Genomic DNA, 18,647 nt, shown 5'->3' on the forward strand with positions numbered 1-18,647 from the left:
TTTGGAAGGTTGGGCCAGCACATCATCAATTTGAATCGGAAAAAGGATTGAATTGCAAAAAGCTAAAACCGAATAACTAATGGTCTCATGGACCTTAAAATATCATTTCATTTATATGTACCAATTCAAACAAAACTAAGTCTTATTCTTGATACCCAAAACTTTAAAGAAAAAACAATTATATGTTTTTCTTGTTCTGTTCAACCGCAAGCTCTATAGTTATTCATCAAAGTTTCCTTCAATGCCCAACCTATGAAACACCCAACTTCCGAGTTGAGAGGAACTATTGTCGTTTTTCTCTCGTCTTTATATGTAATAATATATAACTTCATACACTTCACCTTAGCTACATATCAGTTATTCCTCTATTTAAAGTCCACCAAAAATTGAATGAATGGTCTGCATTCTCCATAAACTCTTCAGGACTCAAATCTAAAAATTTCATCGTATTATTTTAGCCATGGGAACATGTATTGGCTCGCATACAATGGAATGAACGCATCTTGTGCACAAGATCGAATTTCTTCATTATCTCGTACGGAAGACTTTATTGCACTTTACAAATACATTTCCATCGCTCAAAACAAAAACGACAAAGCAACGATGCGATCATCTGTTACTGCAATGGAATTAATTAAACTAAATAATAAGTGAGAACCATAATAACATCTTCTAATACATCCGTACGGGACATTGGCTCATATAATGCGTTCCTTGAATGGTCTGGAAGAAAGGGAATTTACACATTGCCATACTGGAGACCTCGTGGATACAAATCATTATGCCAAAGGAATATCAAGAATTATTTACCTTGGGACTAGCAATAGATGTAGTAAATAGTCAGAATTAAATTGAGATCACAGAAAGAGATTGGCATTGTTCTTTGCCTCACAAAGTCTAGCACCATATTCATTTTTATAGTTTCAATAGTTTTTTACCATCTAGTAATAAAGAGGAATAGGCCATATACGAACTTCACTAGACATGGAATTTGGATTGCCTCTCATATATTAAAGACAAAATAGACACCATTCAACTCAAGCATGGACCTTCTACAGTTCTCACCTAGTAAGTATTCTCCTCTTCCTGCTAGTAGATAAAATCCCTTCATCTTAGCTAATCCTATGCTTCCCCTCTGTGACAGCACCTAGAGGGATTTCCTAATATTCAATGATCTCATTTCAATTCCACAAATATTTTTTCATCCAAGAACGAAATCGAGACCATGCCAACTCAACTGATGTCTGGTCATGCTCAGCAAATCCTAGATTCTTTTTGCGCTCGACAGCTTCATGAGAAGAATTCATAAACGCATGACCATTTCCAGGGTAAATATGAACCTCATACGGCACTCCCGATGCATTCAGCTTCTCCTCCAAAGATTTAGCTGCCTACAAATGAAAACAAAATGCAATTAACAAAAAATAAATTGACCAAATATGAAGTAGCTATTTGCCCATATGACAATATTTAACCAGTCACCATCCACCAACACAGAGACATGACTATACATGTAATAACTAACTAATGAAAATAAGACTAGTCTAACAGCTATAGCAAAATTGCTTTGATTAATCATGTATGGAGTGGGAATATCAATTATGTTGCCACTAATTAGGAAAAGTTAAAAGAATCTTTGAGAAAGAAATGGTTGCTAGAAGCTCCCTATATGCAGGCTAGTGATCCTGTAATCACCTGTAACTATCTACTAGTTGCACTATTCTAAAAAACATTATATCTCGAAACAGTATATGAAGATCAGAAGAAAATGTCCAGTCATCAAAAAAGCACCAGATACTTGTTTGTTGGCCACCCAAGATGGCCCTATACCTGTGCCTTGGATTCAGTAAATTATAAATTTTCCATGCAATCACTTGAACATAAAATTTCGATGACTACTTGGCAATCGGTTCATATACAGACAATAAATAATGTAGACAACAAAACCAAAACCATTAGAAACAGAAGGTAAATAATTTCATATCATGATCCTATATTGAAAGGAATTTATCAAGTTGAATAACACTGGATCTAGTTTGGGAAAAGTACCTTAAAAGCTGCAAAAGAAAATATGAAGTCCTTATTTTTAAAACTTTTAAGTTCAAATTCTCACTAAATTGTCTTAAACAAGGAAATGAGTACGGGTTTCAAAGTGGGCAGAAGTTCAAAAACACCACTTCAAAATATTAGGGAATGGTGAAATGGCAGCATAAACACACACACAGACTCAAAGGGGTAGATCAAAACATCCAACGTATAAAAAATATAAACTATAAATGTGTTATAGGAACCCATTGCTCAAATGAATTTCTACAGACACAAATTAATAGGGATCACCATTAAAGCAGTGATGTAAACCAGACTCCATAATATTTCTAATTGTTAAATGCACATGATACACATATATAATATATTCAAAGTACCAACAAGATATCGTCATTCCCTGTGAGGCCCCAATTACATCCAACCAAGATATATATATATACACACACACACACACACACAGACCAAGACCTCGTGATTATTTGTGATGCCAAACTAAGACCTCATGATTCTTTGTGATGCCAAATTTTCTTTCAAAGTTTCTAAAATCTAGAATGGCCAAGTGTCATCACTCAATGGACTTCTCAAAAATTCACCTTGATTGATTCGGCAAGAGTTCAAGGAAAGCTAACAGTTGATTCGGAATCAATGGTTTGCAGATACATCTTGATTGATTCCACAATCAACAGTTAATGCATAAAATCTTGATTGATTCAAATTTCGGAATCAATGGTTTGCAGATACATCTTGATTGATTCCACAATCAACAGTTAATGAATAAAATCTTGATTGGTTCAAATTTCAGAATCAATGATTTGCAGATACATCTTGATTGATTCCACAATCAACAGTTAATGTATAAAATCTTGATTGATTCAAATTTCGGCATCAATGGTTCATGCACTTTAGAAACACTTTGGCACGTAGTGGCAGATCTTTATTCTCAGAGTTGAAGATTGAACAGGTTTCTTGCATGAGATCTTCGTGGCAGTTTTCTTCAAAGGATTAGTTCACACTAATACAAATGCAGAGTTTCGACATTTTCTCGAGTATAGCAAATTTCCATGCTTGTAAGCAACATGCAATACGTGGTACATGAATGGGAAGGATAAAGTTTCAAAAAAGGGTATTTTCAGATTTTCTAAATTTGCTATGTTGTGAATTTCCTATTTCAAGAAAAATCTTGCTTTTGGAAACTAATCATATTTTTGGATACCTTTATAGAGAAGTGAATATGCTTCGGAGTCGATGAAGATCAAAAGTGAAAGATTAATTCAAAATTAGGATTACTGCATTTAAGAACCTAATTACATTTTTGGATACCTTTATGGAAGAAGTCTGAAGAGCATGTGTAAGAATTTTGTGATGATTGGAGAACATGATTAGGTCAAAATTAAGGTTTATATTTTTAGAAAATCCTATACATGGTTGGGTTCATGTTATGTACATAAATTAATAAGCTAGGAAAGAAACTAAATAATATAAATAATATTTAAATTAAAAAAAAAAAAAGATAAATAAGCAATCAAAGCTAAGTAAAAGACTTAATAGTCATAACCCTTCATGAAAAGTCACTAAGGTGGCCCCATAGGATTATTTATACGAGGCCCTCTCATTGGAAAAAGCATCTTGTATTTTTTTCATTCATCTTTTATATATCAAATCAAACATTATTCTCGTGTTATTGAACAAATAATTGTCAGCTTTTATGTTCCATTTGTATCAAAGTGTGTTATAGGTTCTGGACCACACTACAAGTGATACAGGTGATGGTTCTAGGCTTGGGCATGGAGGGCTAGGGAACCTATGGAGGTTCCCTAGGGCTAGGAAGCCAGATACACTATTCCTAGTTGGCTTGGTGGAAAATCCAATCAGGCGGGCTTGAAGGTTGCGGAAAGGAAGGCAGCTTCAAGGTCCTCACAAACTCCCAGATACTCTTCTTGTTGTTGATGTTATCTAGGTTAATTTGTGAATATTGTATATGCAAAAGAAAAAGAAAAAGAAAATGTAAATTTACATGCTTTTGATATGCTATTAATGAAAATAAATGTATTGATGAAATGAAAAATAATTATTTTCTTTTGTATTATATAACTTAAAATAGGTGGGCTTACCAAAACTTGGTCCTCAGACATTATGGGAGGAAAAGATTCGGAAGGATGGAGGCGCGGGCTCGTTTAGCAAGCGATCATGGCTAGCAGATGCGTGGACGCAGCAGGACGCAGTTGTTTGTACCAAGAGTATACACGTCCCCATCATTGCACGTGTAGTCTTTTTACCTTTTACCATGGGCAGTTTTGGGATTTTTACTCTGTTTCATTTACCTGTTCGCATTTTCCCGCTCTTCGATACTGTTGGCTGACCTCTGGCCTCCCTCATTGGACACTGTCGATGGGTTGTTCCTTCCTCTAGCGGTTACCAAGGCAGCTGGTGTTTACCTCACCCGGACAGCGATGGATCTAGAAATGGTTAATTATTTGGAGGAAGAAATAGCGGAAGACGCTATCTAGGCGACCTCGAGACCAGCTAAGTTGGGGTCCATCTCTTTTGGCGAGGACCTACATGAGACCATCACAGGACTCCCCACGCTCTCTGGACCATCGGACCACCAGATTATCCTGCCGGATGACCCTCCTACCTAGTCGTCGCTCACATCTCCCCCGCCATCCCCGGCGTCCCTAGGTTTTGCTATGAGTTGCCTAAACCCTAACCCTCCGTCCCCAGCCCCTGGTCAATTTTCTCATCCCGGTTTGTCCGTAAACCCTCCCTCCCCCCGTGCCCCCCCCAACATCCTGGACTCTGTTGCACCCATCGTGCTCTTCCCCCCTCCCCTCTGGCAATTTCACTGGCATCCCCCCTGCGGAAAGTCTCCCCGTAGTTCCCCCCCCCCCCCCCGGTGAATCCCTCAGTCCAAGAGCACACTTCAGAAGGTCGAGGGAATCCTGCAGCTGAGGACAGGACCACCAAGAAGACGCGGTGTTTTAGAACAAAGGAAGTGGATACATTCCTCGGATTGGAGGAAGACATACGGCTAGGAGAGACTATGGATTTTGCTGATAGAGTCCTGGTTGGCAGAGTAAGGGGCCGTAGCTACACAGCGGCCCATCTGAAATCATGGGTTTCGGAGATCTGGGGGAATCATCTGGCGGATCTGCCCACTGTGAACGTTCATAAAGGGTTGGTTTGCTCTCAGATTCTCTAGGCCTGACCTCACGAACTGGGTTCTCTCGTCGTATTGGCATTTCGAACATGCCCCAATCCTGCTGAAACGATGGTCCCCTCTTTTCGATTCGGACACGGAGCAACTCGAATTCAGGCCGATCTGGATAAGATTATCCGACCTCCCTTTACATTTTTGGTCGGAGGACATATTCAGGGGAATTGGGAATTCCATCGGCACTTATATGGAATCAGACAAGTCATACCTGTCCACGGGAAAGATGGCCTTCGCCAGGATTTTGGTTCACATGGATACTCGAGGAGGACTGTAAGAATTCATAATGATTCAATGGAGGTCCTTTTTTTTAACACATGGTGAATCAATAACTGTCAGTCCTAATCTATGGGAGACCCAGGATCAATCCTCGTAGCTGCCTCTATAACACCAGGAGTACATCCAACTACCTGCAAGTCGGATATACTAAGATCCTATGATTTTAGCAAGAACAAGACTCACAGGAAAGGGGAATCTGCTCCTTTAGCTACCACCACAGCAAGTCACTGTACTCCATGAGATTTTAACTTCGGTCTCCTTTACTCGGAAGCAGCCTTTGGATTATGAGGGCATTCCTTACAGATGTCGTTGTTGCCACAAAGTGGGGCATGTGTACAAGGACTGCCCTCTGGTCAATAAGCGTGGGCAACAACCGATGGGAATAATTGAGGAAGCTCGTTCTCCACAGGAGGAACCTCATCCAGCCACTGAAAAAGAAAATCTGAGTCCTCCAGAGCAGACCGAGGTGGATAAGATTCACGAGAAGGACCAAAGAAAGAAGAGAGGAAAGGCTCCTCTCCGGCCTCCCTCTCCGCCTCTAACCAGAGCACGGGCGACCATAAGGGACGCTCACACCACGAGTATGTCTTCTCTCCCCCTCTCTAATTTTTCTTCCAATGTTGCTTCTGTTATGTCGTCTACTAGGCAATCTGTTTCATTTGATCCCCCGGATTACCCCATACGCGCCCCTCTGGTTCCCCCCCCCAGCCCTCACACCTGACCCCTATGATCCAGCACCGCACCGTTGCCCCCCCCCTCCAATTTTCTCCTTTCCTCAGCCTTCTCTCTCGGAGGAATCCCTTTCCCCTTTCCCCGACCCTGATAACCCTGAACCTCATTACCCCCTCCGCTCACAAGGCTTAGATACTATAGGCTTTGAGGTCTTTTCCTCCCCCCCCCCCCAAATCCAGAGGTCGACCCTCCCACCTCTCCAAAGCTATGCATCAGGGTGGGGAGGAGGTTGCCTCTGGTAAGCAGAAGACTTTAAACTGGGCTCTTAGAGCAAACCATGCCCCTCCCCCCCCCCCCCCCCCCCTCCATGAAGCTCCTCTCTTTTAATTGTCGTGGGGTGGCTAGCCCTCAAGCGCCTTTTTGCCTCCGAGCAGGTCGACATCATTTTCCTCCAAGAAACCCTTGGCTCTACTTCTGCTATATCCTCCTTTATTTCCTCATGGCTCCCCGTTGGTCTTTTTACTCTCTCGATGCCTCAGGTAGATCAGGGGGTTTATCCCTTGGCATTTGCAACAGAACAATTAAAACTCTGAGTGTATGGGGCGGCCGGGGCTTTTTGGGGCAGACATATATTCCCCAACCCTTGAATCAAAGTACAGGATTCTCAATGTGTATGGGCCATGCCAGGACAGGATGGCTTTCTGGAGACCTCACCTCAACTCGTCCCTCCTCCTTCAAGATAATATCATCATTGGGGGAGACCTCAATTTCTCTCTGGATATTCACAATCCTAGGGAAATCATACATAGGTGGACCCTATGTCAGGTCTCTTTGAGAATATCGTGGAATCCCACAACTTCATTAATGTCCCTTCAGCAAAAAAGCAGCGTACTTGGAGGAATAACAGAGTGGGGGATGCAAGTCTGGCCAGAAGACTTGATCGCTTCCTCACTAAAGAAGGCTTGATCAATGGAGGACTCTGCATTAGACAATGGGTAAGCTCGGGCGGGCTGTCGGACCACCGACCTAAATACCTAGAAATGCAGGATGTCATTAGTAAGCCAAAGGCCCCTTACAAGTTCCATTCTCCCTGTCTGCAAGATCTGGATTATATCAAGCTTGTGAAGGATTTCTGGACGGCTCACCCCCATGGGACATCGGGGGACATAACTCAGAATTTCCTCAACAATATGAAGGAACTGAAGAACTTATCCAAGTCTTGGGCTCAGAAGAAAAAGGAGAAGGATGAACTAACCCTCCAGGAGGCAGAGAAGACTATTCTTTTATTTGAGGAGGACACTGGTGGTGTCCTGAGGACCCAGGAACAAAGAGATACATATTCTGCCTCGCTTCAAAAGAGAACCCAAATACTGAAAAACAGAGAAGCGAACTGGAGGCTCCGTAGCAGGGCTATCTGGTTAAAGGAGGGGGACGACAACACTAAATTCTTCCATAAGCATGCGAATGGGAGAAAGGCCATAAACACCATCTGGGAGCTTAAGGATTCGGAGGGGAGGTCTGTACAATCCTTCAGAGAGTTGGCCGCCTTAGCATGCTCGCACTTTAAAATATCTTCAAGTCACCCCCCTATGCCTCCCTGGCAGAAGTGATGAAAACAATGCAACTTTTCCCGAGTTTTGTTGAGAAGGAGATGGAACTGGATTTAGAGGGAGAAGTATCTATGAGAGAGCTGGAAGATACTTTAAAAATGTTAAAGAAAGAAAAGAGCTCGGGGCCGGATGGATGGACCGTAGAATTCTATGTGACTTTCTTTGAGGTGTTGGGGGCGGACCTCCTTCAAATCATCGAGGACAGCAGAAAGAGAGGGAGGATCCCTTGCAGCCTAAAAGCTACTTTCATCACCCTCATCCCAAAATTGGACAAGCCCTCCTCCTTTGATGGCTTCAGGCCCATATCCCTCTGCAACTGCATTTACAAAATTATAGCCAAAATCATTGCTAATCGCTTGAAGTCGGTCCTATCCCTCCACATCTCTCAAGAACAATTTGCCTTCCTACATAATCGACAAATTCACGAGGCCATAGGAACTGCTCAGGAACTCCTCCATATTGTCCAGCACCAGAAATTGAAAGGCATGATCCTAAAGATTGACCTCTCTAAAGCTTTTGATAGGGTCAATTGGCTCTACCTCCACCTGCTCCTCACTCACATCGAATTCCCCTTTTCCTTTATCAAATGGATCATGAGCTGCATAACCGATGTTCCCTACTGTGTGCTAATAAATGGCTCGGCCTCCCCTCTCTTTCATGCAGAAAGGGGCCTTAGACAAGGATGCCCCCTGTCTCCGCTCCTGTTTCTCCTGGTCATGGAAGGCCTCAGCAGATTTATTCATGAAGAGCATAGACATGGGTGCCTTAAGAGTATCAAAGCTTCTAATTCCCTGTTCTTGACTCACCTGTTTTTTGTGGACGATGTCCTCATCTTTCTCGATGGTAGTCTTGGAGACCTCACATCTCTCTTCCAAGTCATGAGGGTTTTTCAAAAAGCCACCGGAATGGTTTTAAACGACTCTAAATCTACATTGTCTGCGCTTGGATGTTCACAAAACGAGTTTTTGTTCGCACTCAGGAGGTTTCCCTTTGTCACCCTCCCATTCGAAGAAGGCTTGAGGTATCTGGGGTACCGTCTGAAGCCATTCAGTAACAAAATTGCAGACTGGATCTGGCTCATCACAAAGGTCGAAAAGCAGCTGAATATTTGGTACCACAAATATCTGTCCAAAGCCGGCAAACTAATCCTGATCAAAGCGGTTTTAGAAGCAACCCCTGTTTATTGGATGACCCTAGCTTGGATTCCCAGAGGCATCCTGGACCGGCTTTAGAAAATATGCTGCAGATTTTTGTGGAAAGGGAACCAGATAGGCCGAATCTTTTCTGGACAAGATGGGAGACTTTGGCACTGCCTAAACGCTGGGGAGGTTGGGGGATAAAAAGACTGGACTTTTTCTCAAAAGCGCTAGCGGCAAAAATGGGTTGGCAACTCCTTAATAGTGATAGCCTTTGAATGAAGGTTGTCACTTCAAAATACATAACCCCCTCAAACCCCCTGGATTGGATACGGCAAGACCATCGAACCAATGGGAACATCTCCAATATCTGGAAAGCAGTCATCAAAGCAAAGGATCTAATAAGGAATGGATTAACTTGGAGAATTAGAACGGGCTCTCAAGTGCGCCTGGGTGTGGACCCATGGGTGGGTTGTGGAAATGTTCACAAGCTCCCTGAGGAGCTGAGAATCCACCTTGTAGATCAGGGGATCCTATATCTCAGTCATATTGCAGACAATGAGCATTCCACTTTAGCACAGCAGGCCTGGAAATCGAGAGCAACCCTAAACATTCCCCCTCAATGGCAACAAGTTTGGAGCTACTTCATTACATTGCTAACAGAGGCACTCATCAGGATCATGGAGGGGGAAGCTGAGCTCATCTGGGCTCTTGCAAAACACGTTTACTATGCACCCAAGTTCGGATACTTGGTTCTAATGGAACCCTTCAAGCCACCAGAATCCGAGATAAGATGGAACCTTCTTTGGAAACTCAAAGTTGCCCCCCGATCAAAACTGCTCCTGTGGTCCATTCTAAAAAACAAGGTTCCTACAGGGGCAAATCTCATGAAGCGATCCTTTGCAGGACCGTTCTGGTGCCACCTATGCAGAAGCAACAATGATGACACAGAACACCTCTTCCTAGGGTGCCCATCGACTCAAGATCTTTGGAATGGCATCCTGACATCACTCTCCATTTGAACCAGATGGCATGGGACAGTGATCAAGGAGGCCTGGAACACTTGGTGGAGGGACACATCTGGGAAGGAAAGGAACCTACCTCTGTTAATCTGTTGGGAGCTATGGATAGCAAGGAACGAGATTATTTTCGCGCAGAAGTTTCCCCACTGGCCCTCTATACATAACAGAATCATGCAAACTACCACATGATCCCTGAAGAGTCCCATACAAACCAGTCAAGGATTGTTGAGACAGAGGTTATCAACAAATCCATCCCTTGGGCTTATTTCGATGGTTCAGCTCAGGAGACGGGTTGTGGCAGGGGAGCGATCCTTCATTTATATGAAACCCATTCATTCAAAATACAAATGGGTTTAGGCAAGGGAACCAATAATTATGCCGATCTTGTTTCTGCAAAAAACGTCATCCTTTTTGCTTTACAAAAACAATGCACAAACCTGCAACTATATGGTGACTCAAAACTGGTTATAAACTGGATCAACAAAAAACATACATTTTCTGCTTACACATTGAGGCATATACTGGATGAGATACATAGACTTATCCTATTTTTGACTCATTCATTTGTCATCACATTTACAGGGAGCGGAACACCTCTGCTGACTTCCTATCCAAAGAAGCAGTGATCAGGGACAACAACTCTTGGATGATTTGTGAAGATCTGGATGGGGTCGTGTACTAGCACTATCACAGGCCTTTTGTAGACCCTGAAGCATTATGACAGCATCACTGGAATGGAACAGTTCTTACATAGTTTTTGTTGATAATCATTTTTGAGATTTTTGTAATTAGTTAACGGTTATCTTACCCCTCTGTGAAGAGGACAAACAGTTAAATTATAGTTGTTTTGCTTTTTATGAACTCCTGCGAGGAGGAATGCACAGTTTCTTCATTTTTGGTTGGACAGGCAGTGCCATATCAAAGTAATGCTTATGCATATGCAGAATGTAATTTTCATCTTTATTAATGGAAATTACGACTCCTTCCACAGGAAAAAAAAAATAACTTAACATAGGTACAGAGTAGTTCAAAATGCTTGATGCCTTGAGGTAGGCATCACATGCTTCTTTGAAACTAAGTCTCTCTAATAAGTATCAATTGTTGGAGATTGTATTAGTCCATACAAGGAATTATTCACCTTGCAAACCAGCGATCAACAACATGTCATCAACCTACAAGACTGCATAAATTAAATGATCACCAACCAGCTTGGAATACACACAATGATCAACTTTGCTTCTTGAAAACCACGTCTCTCAAAATAAATATGAATTTTTTGATACCACATTCTTAGATATTGTTTCAATCCATACAAAGACTTCTTCAACTTGCAAACCAACCCCGGCATTCCCTTTATTGCGAAACCTTTTTGTTGCTTCATGTAGATTTCTTCTTCAAGATACCCATGTAGCAACATTGTCTTCACATCCATCTGCTCTACTTCAATATCAAAAGCAACAGCACTAGACACAAAAAGAAAATCTAATAGAAGTTAATTTAGTAGCAGAAAAAATTTCACCAAAATCAATTCCCTCCACTTGGGAATATCTCTTTCTTAGGTAAGTTTTCTATTTTTTCACTTACAACTTCTTAAACACCCATTTGCTATCAACAAGTTTATGTTCAGCTAGAAACACAACTAGACCCCAAGCCTTAGTTTTCTCCAAGGCATCCATTTCTTAAGCCATGGCCTTCTTCTAGAGTTTATTATATGCCAAATACACTACCTACCTAACAATTCTAGGATCGTCATCAATAATAGATATAGCAAAATCAATTTTAGGATTGTAAAGACGAGTATGAGGTTCTTCCTCTTCTAGTTCATCTTCTTCTATTGAGTCAGATTCTTTGCCCTCCAATTCAAACTCTATTGTCTCTAGCTCTTCCTTCCTTGACTGGATTTCCTATTCAAGAACAAGTTTTAACCTCTCTAAATACTATAGATACTATAAACAATCTTCTTTTCTATTGGGTTCCAAAGTTTATAACCTTTTATACCATTTTATAATCAATTAAGATACATTTTTCAACTTTATTATCTAGTTTACTCCTATTCTCCGTTGGAACATACACATTAACATCACAAGCAAAACACTCAGATGTTTAAGAGATGGTATTGTACCAATCCATGCCTCATGGAAAGTTTTATCAATGCATTGATGTAGGTAATCAATTTATTAGGTAATGTGTAGTGTCCACTGCCTCTACCCAAAATTCTTGTGCACTAAGCCTACACCACTAAACATACTTTTTTCCTTTTCCACTTGCTATTTTGCACTTTTTACAGAAACCCTACAAGTCATTATGTAGAACTCTCCACAATTATCTGTCTACAACACATTTATCTTCTTCTCTCTCTCTGGTTCTCCAAGGCCTTAAACTCCTTAAATTTACCAAAAACCTCATACTATTTTGAAGGAAACAAATCCATGTGTTCCTTAAGAAATGATCAATAAATGAAACTTAATAAAGAGATTTACCTAATGATGGAACAAACATAGGTCCAAAATATCACTTTGTATCAACTCCCAGATTCCTTTTGCTCTTGTAGCACCCAACAGGAATCTTATCAATTATGTTTACCATACATACAATGTTCACAAAAATCAAAAGCAAATGAGCAATTGGACGTATCTTTAACCATATATGTCATATGTAATGCTCCAAGGCCCTTCTTTTCAATATGTTCCAATCTTTGATGTCATAACATTGTCTTCTCTCCAAGAATAATAGGGGTCTTTTCTTCTTTTCCATAAACATCCTATATTCACCCAGAGAGGTTGCACGTGTGGGGTTTGGAGCTCATTTGGAGGGCCAAAAAACTTCCAGAAGGATCTGAGGCAAGGCCAAAGAGATTGGTGGAGGAGGCCAAGTTTTCTAGGAGGTCATGAGGTCATACTTCCATCAACATGCCACATGTCTAGGGCTGTACATATTTTACTGAACGACGCTCGTGCTTTCTAGCAAGCCAAAATTCTTAGAGAGACTCGCATCATCTTGCAAAGAGAGGTCGAGTACCTTCTAGGTATTTTTATTTGTTGGTAGTTGGAGAAAAATATTTTACCAGAGCTTTGCCATTCTATAGCAAGTAGTGGTAATATCTATCAATTACAGAATTGTCAAAGAAATAATAAAACCCTCATCTGCAAAACCAATTTTCCCCGCATTGGGATTTTTCCAAGGACATTTGTCCAAAAATATTGGTGCCCATTTTTATGTGTGTGGCTTTCTCAATTCGTGTGAATTTTAATTGGTGGATATTGCAGTAGTGTTTTTATTCAGTATTTACAATAAATATTTTCGCTGAGGCAAATAATCTTTGAAGAAAAGATAGGTTGGATAATTACCAGATAACTGCGATAAGTTCTAGATCAGAGTTGGATATAGAATTTTCACATTCTACAACTCCAATATATTAAGGTGTGTTTGTAGTCTTTTTCCCTACTATTTTGCACTTCTTATAGAATTCCTCAAACTCATTCTATAGAGCTCTACACCATTATTTGTCCTCAACACTTTTATCTTCTTCTCTCTGTAATTCTCTACAAGGGTCTTAAACTCTTTAAATTTATTGAAAACCTCATATTTATTTCAAATGAAATAGATCCATGTGATCTTCAAGAAATCATGAATAAATTAAATACAGTATGTATCGACTCCTAGATTCATTTTTCTCCCATAGCAACAAATAAGAATCTTACCCAATGATATTTACCATATATACAATTTTCACAAAAATCAAAATCGAATGAGCAATTAGACATACCTTCAACCACACCTTTACCATTTAATGCTCAAAGGCCCCTCTCTCTAGTATGTCTCGATCTTTGATGTCATAGCATTGTCTTCTCTCCAAGACAATAGAGGTCCCCCTTTTTCATTGCTACCCTTGAGAACAATAGAATTGTTACATCCATCAGTAATAGTGCTTCCCAACAACCTATACAGAGTTCCCATATGACTCCCCTCAACAATATCATTTCTCCTCAAACCATCTTGCAAGTTTCATTTTCAAATGTAGTATGCACACCTATATCACTCATCTTACTTATGGATAATAGGCTTCCTAAGGACAGTGTTCTTCCATCTTTGAGCAACAACTTGAATCTTTTGCATCCTATAATTTTGGTTGTCATATCATCTCCTAGGAAAACATCACCTCTATTGTAAATTTTCATATTCTCAAAACCACTCCCTATGAGGACTCATGAAATGAAGCCATATATCATGACCTTAATGTTTAGTTGTACTTGGAGATGCCAAATACACATATCCTCCTCCTAAGGAGGTCTTCCCTTCAATGGATCATTAGAACTCTTTCCTTTATCAAAATTTTAATCTACAAATCCTTCTTATAATGCCCAACTCACCACATTTCCAATGTTTCCTTAAGAATTATCCTGGAGATTTAGATATACCTCTAGATTTAGATTTAAGCCTTGAAGACTTAATTTCCAATATTAGGGATGGAACTACATCATCAAACTTTAATGTAGTTGCATTACTCCTGACAGCTACACCCAGACTATCCCATGAATATGGGAAGGAAAGCAATAGATTAATGCACTTATTTTCATCAAAAATTTAATATCAAAATACAATGATTGACTTACCATAGTAAGTCATTAAAATGCTCTATCATGGAGTCATCGTCATTCATCCTTAGGAAGTCTAGCTTCCTTCGAAGAAAAAGTTTGTTTACCAAGGACTTAGACTAATACAAAGTCCCTACCTTATCCCATAATGCCTTGGTTGTGACTTCTCTCCGGACATTCAATAACATTGAATCTGAGAGATATAATCGAATTGTACTATTTTCCTTCCTATGCAACTTCATCCAATCTGCCACTACCACACTCATAGGTACAATACCAAGATCTACAACAACCCATTCTTTTTTGTCCACAAAGAAGGTCCTCTAACTTAAGCTTCCATTAGACTAATACAAAGTCCTTACCTTATCCCATATCCCCTTGATTGTGGCTTCACCCGAGACATTCAATAACATTGAATCTAAGAGACATAACCAAATCATATTCTTTGCCCTCCTATCCAATTTTGTCTAGTTTATTGCTATTGTACTCATAGATACGATACCAAGATCTATAGCAACCCATTGTTTTTGGTCAACAAGAAGATGTCGCATCTTGAGCCTCCATAGCTCAAAGCTTTAATCGTGAAACATGCCATTCTCTTTCAAACTATAATCATTGTCATAGTGATAGAGCTCCCACTAAAACCAAGTTTATCATAAACCCAAGATAATCTTGCTCTATCAAAAACAAGTTAAACCTAGCAACAAAGGTGTCACTGTGAAGTCAGTAACCTCACTTCAGTACCAAATGTAACTTTTAAAACTTTGGAAGTGAAGTAATGCATACAAATCCTTAAGCAAAATAAAAAGAATAACAATGGAATACATACAGTACATGGAGATTTACCCTAGAAAATTAACCTGAAACACAGAGTACATAGAGATTTACCCTACAAACCCTTAACCGAGAAACCCAACTTAGAGCCACATCTATCTCTTGTTCATTGTATTAAGTTTACCATTCACAATACAATATTTATGTATTCCACAACATCCAAAGCTCTAATCCATTCCACCAAATTACATTACACCCCTCATCCCTTACCTTAAACCCCCTTTGCTTTGGAATAAAAAGTATACCTGCAAAATATACAACAAATTTACAAAATTTAACCCCTATTGTACTTCGTTACTTTGGTTCCAAATACCCCTTCTCCTAACCTATATGCCCTAGGATGAAGAAGTCATAAATGGACTGTATAAGGCTACTACCACTAATCTAGATCCATCTATTGCAACTTTGGTTAACACATTTGGGCTTGGATGAGAATAAGTATACCTGCAAAGAATAAAATGCATGTTCAACATTTCGACCCTATAATATTTTAATTGCATTACTTCCAAATATCGTTTCTTCTAATTTAGATGCCCTAAGCAAGAAATATAACGAAGTTGCAATAGATGGATCTAGATTCAACCTGTCAATAGCCTCATAAAGTCCACTTATGACTTCTTCATCTTGATGTCTTGCTACCTCAAACAATCTAGAGACCAAATAGCATGTTGTTGCATGCAGAGGCTATGCATCATCTTCCATCTTTGCTCAACTACCTCCCATATCACCAGTAATCACCTTCCCCATTATCAAAACCACTTGCAATGCCTTCCTTGCAATGATCCATGCCCTCATAAGCAAAACCCATACAAGGCTTGTCACCATGCACCATGTGAAACATATCAACAATTGGACCACACATTTTTAAAACTTTGTCAATGTTTTCCCAAATGATATTGCCTAGCATTATTTGTTCCACATTATCTCCCTTCAATTCTTTTGAGAGGTGACTTCTCTCTCACTCCATATCGTAGAAAATAGTTCTTAGACTTGTATTTTCCTCGAGAACTCTTTTCAAAGTATGCAAAATGTGGCAACCTTTGTATCACGATTCACAAGGCCTCAACAACTCTCTAGATGCATTCTTCTAGTATATGCTCAAAGTCAAACAATGGTTAAAGGCAAGGTATGTAGTGTTTTTTTCCTCTTCAAATTGTCTCATTAACCTATGTAAATTTAGCTAAATCGTGCAACAATTAATCCAAGTAGTGAGCTACATAAGTGTTAAATTTTCTACAAGATGCACAGTAGAATACAATTTTCTGCTAGATAATTACTTCCTAATGATTTTCACACGGTTTTCTATGCCACTAATATTACAATTACACTTGAGAAAATATCAACAATAAATGCAGCAAAAACAGCAAAGATCATAGAAAGACAGCCACGCACAAATAGACAATATTTTTACCCTGGGAGAAAACCCAACAACTTTTCTTCGGAGAAATTATTCTTCAACAAGGTTTACAAAAGCAACAATTTTGTCTAGAAATCTTAGCCAAATATACAAGTCCAAATACTAGTCAAACTCTAGCAAGTCAACACCAATCAAATTGCCCAAAATAACCAAAAGTCAATGTTATTCAAACTGCCAAAGTATACGGTCAAGCTCAGACCTGCGTTTGTGGCCCTTGCGTCCCTACGGCTCCTACAACTTGCACCTTTTCTTTGTTGCAAGTTGTCTTGGCCTTATGGTTTACTGTTGCGGCCAGCCTCCAATCAATTTGGCCCTCCTGTTTAGACCTATGACTCTACTCCTAGGGTTTCAGCTAACTAACCAAGCCTATGGCTAGCCCTAACCAACCCTCAAACAGAGATCTTGCTTTGCTTCTTGCAGCTCCTTGCTGCCCTCAGCCCTCCTTCTCTAGCTAGCTGAGCTCTCCACACAAGTGATGTCCTTCACATTATTCGTTGGTGTGTAAAATGAAATGTCACATCATCTATATATATTAGTCGAATGGGGGTAAAATTACCCAAGGGGCACACCCTTTTATTTGACTGGGCCGACTTGCACTCCAAAAAATAAATTGTATATTAATTTTTGCTAAGCCGACTTGGAGACCCCCTTTTCGCCATGCAGGAATACCTCCTGATGCTACAAAAAATAAAAAATAAGGGGTCTAATAAATGGATTTCTACTTTTCCATAATCATATTTCCTGCACCGACACGGTTTGAGGCATTCTTGGTGATAACTTGGTAACAACTCTCCCTGACTCTCAAATTGCATCATCCAAAATTCTAGAAATATATCTCGTTGCCTTAACAAGATCCAATGCATCAATTGCCTTGAAAACAATTAACCTTTAGGGCAACAAAAAAACACATTAATCAATGGTCGATGACACAAATCTGACCAACCATTAGTCAAAATTGTGCAACCTAAAAGCTTCTGAGACTATTTCATATCACTGAACCTATTTGTCACTCATTTTTTTGTTTTCATTAGCAAAGTGGACCTTTGATCCTCGAATCCAAGAAGAACATACCCCTTACCAAAATCAAGAACTTTTTTATGCATTTTTAAAATATGGACTTTTGGCCATATTAAGCAAAATTGCACATGTATAAAAAAATAATAATAAATAAAATAAATAAAAATCCACCAACAGTGTTATTGACTTGTTGTTTTAGGTTTCCAAATGCATTTAATAGCATAATCAACTTATTGTTTCTCTTCATTTCCCTTTTTCCCTTCCTACTTTTGATGTGTTATAAGCTTTCTTCATCGCATCTTTCTACTCATTAGGTATTCTTGGCCATCCTTCCACACCACCTCCATTTCCATTATCAATATGAAGGAGGTGGTTGACTACTCTTGTTAAGTAACTAATAAAGTTATGCATGTATTACTAACACACAACATTTTTGTTAATTTTAGACAACAATGGTATGTTCTATGCTTTAGAGCAATTTTACTTCAATTTCTTTATTAGCCCAGTATCAATACCCAGATTAGCAATCACATCAACATGATAGTAAAATGCAGATAGAACATAATCATAAACAAAAGAAGACAAGCCAAGACAAGAGGACACAAGATGTGGCACCAGCCAGGGACAAACACCAATGTAGGGAAACCCTTGATCAAATCTTCTTTTAGTCTTCAATAGTTCAGCAGAGAGAGATAGTACAATTTACAAATTTGATCATTTATAACAGCAGCAAAAGAGCCCTAACCAAAAAAGTCAACATTGGTCAACAGGGCCGATTTGACCCTCAGCAAATCGGTCAACTTCAATC

General features: G+C 39.6%; 1 pseudogene across 1 annotated transcript in view; it reads right to left on the reverse strand.

The window, feature by feature from the left end:
* Positions 1 to 828: 828 nt before the first annotated feature.
* LOC149205847 (uncharacterized) overlaps positions 829 to 18,647 on the reverse strand; it is a 77,184-nt pseudogene continuing 59,365 nt past the window's right edge. The window contains exon 5 of the transcript XR_016252496.1: positions 829 to 1,391. The product of XR_016252496.1 is annotated as an uncharacterized LOC149205847 (transcript). The remainder of the gene's footprint in view (positions 1,392 to 18,647) is intronic.

The sequence above is a fragment of the Pinus tabuliformis genome, chromosome 1_2, assembly GCF_031772625.1.
Source record: "Pinus tabuliformis cultivar Carrire ecotype Pingquan chromosome 1_2, CPIR1, whole genome shotgun sequence".
NCBI lineage: Eukaryota > Viridiplantae > Streptophyta > Pinopsida > Pinales > Pinaceae > Pinus > Pinus tabuliformis.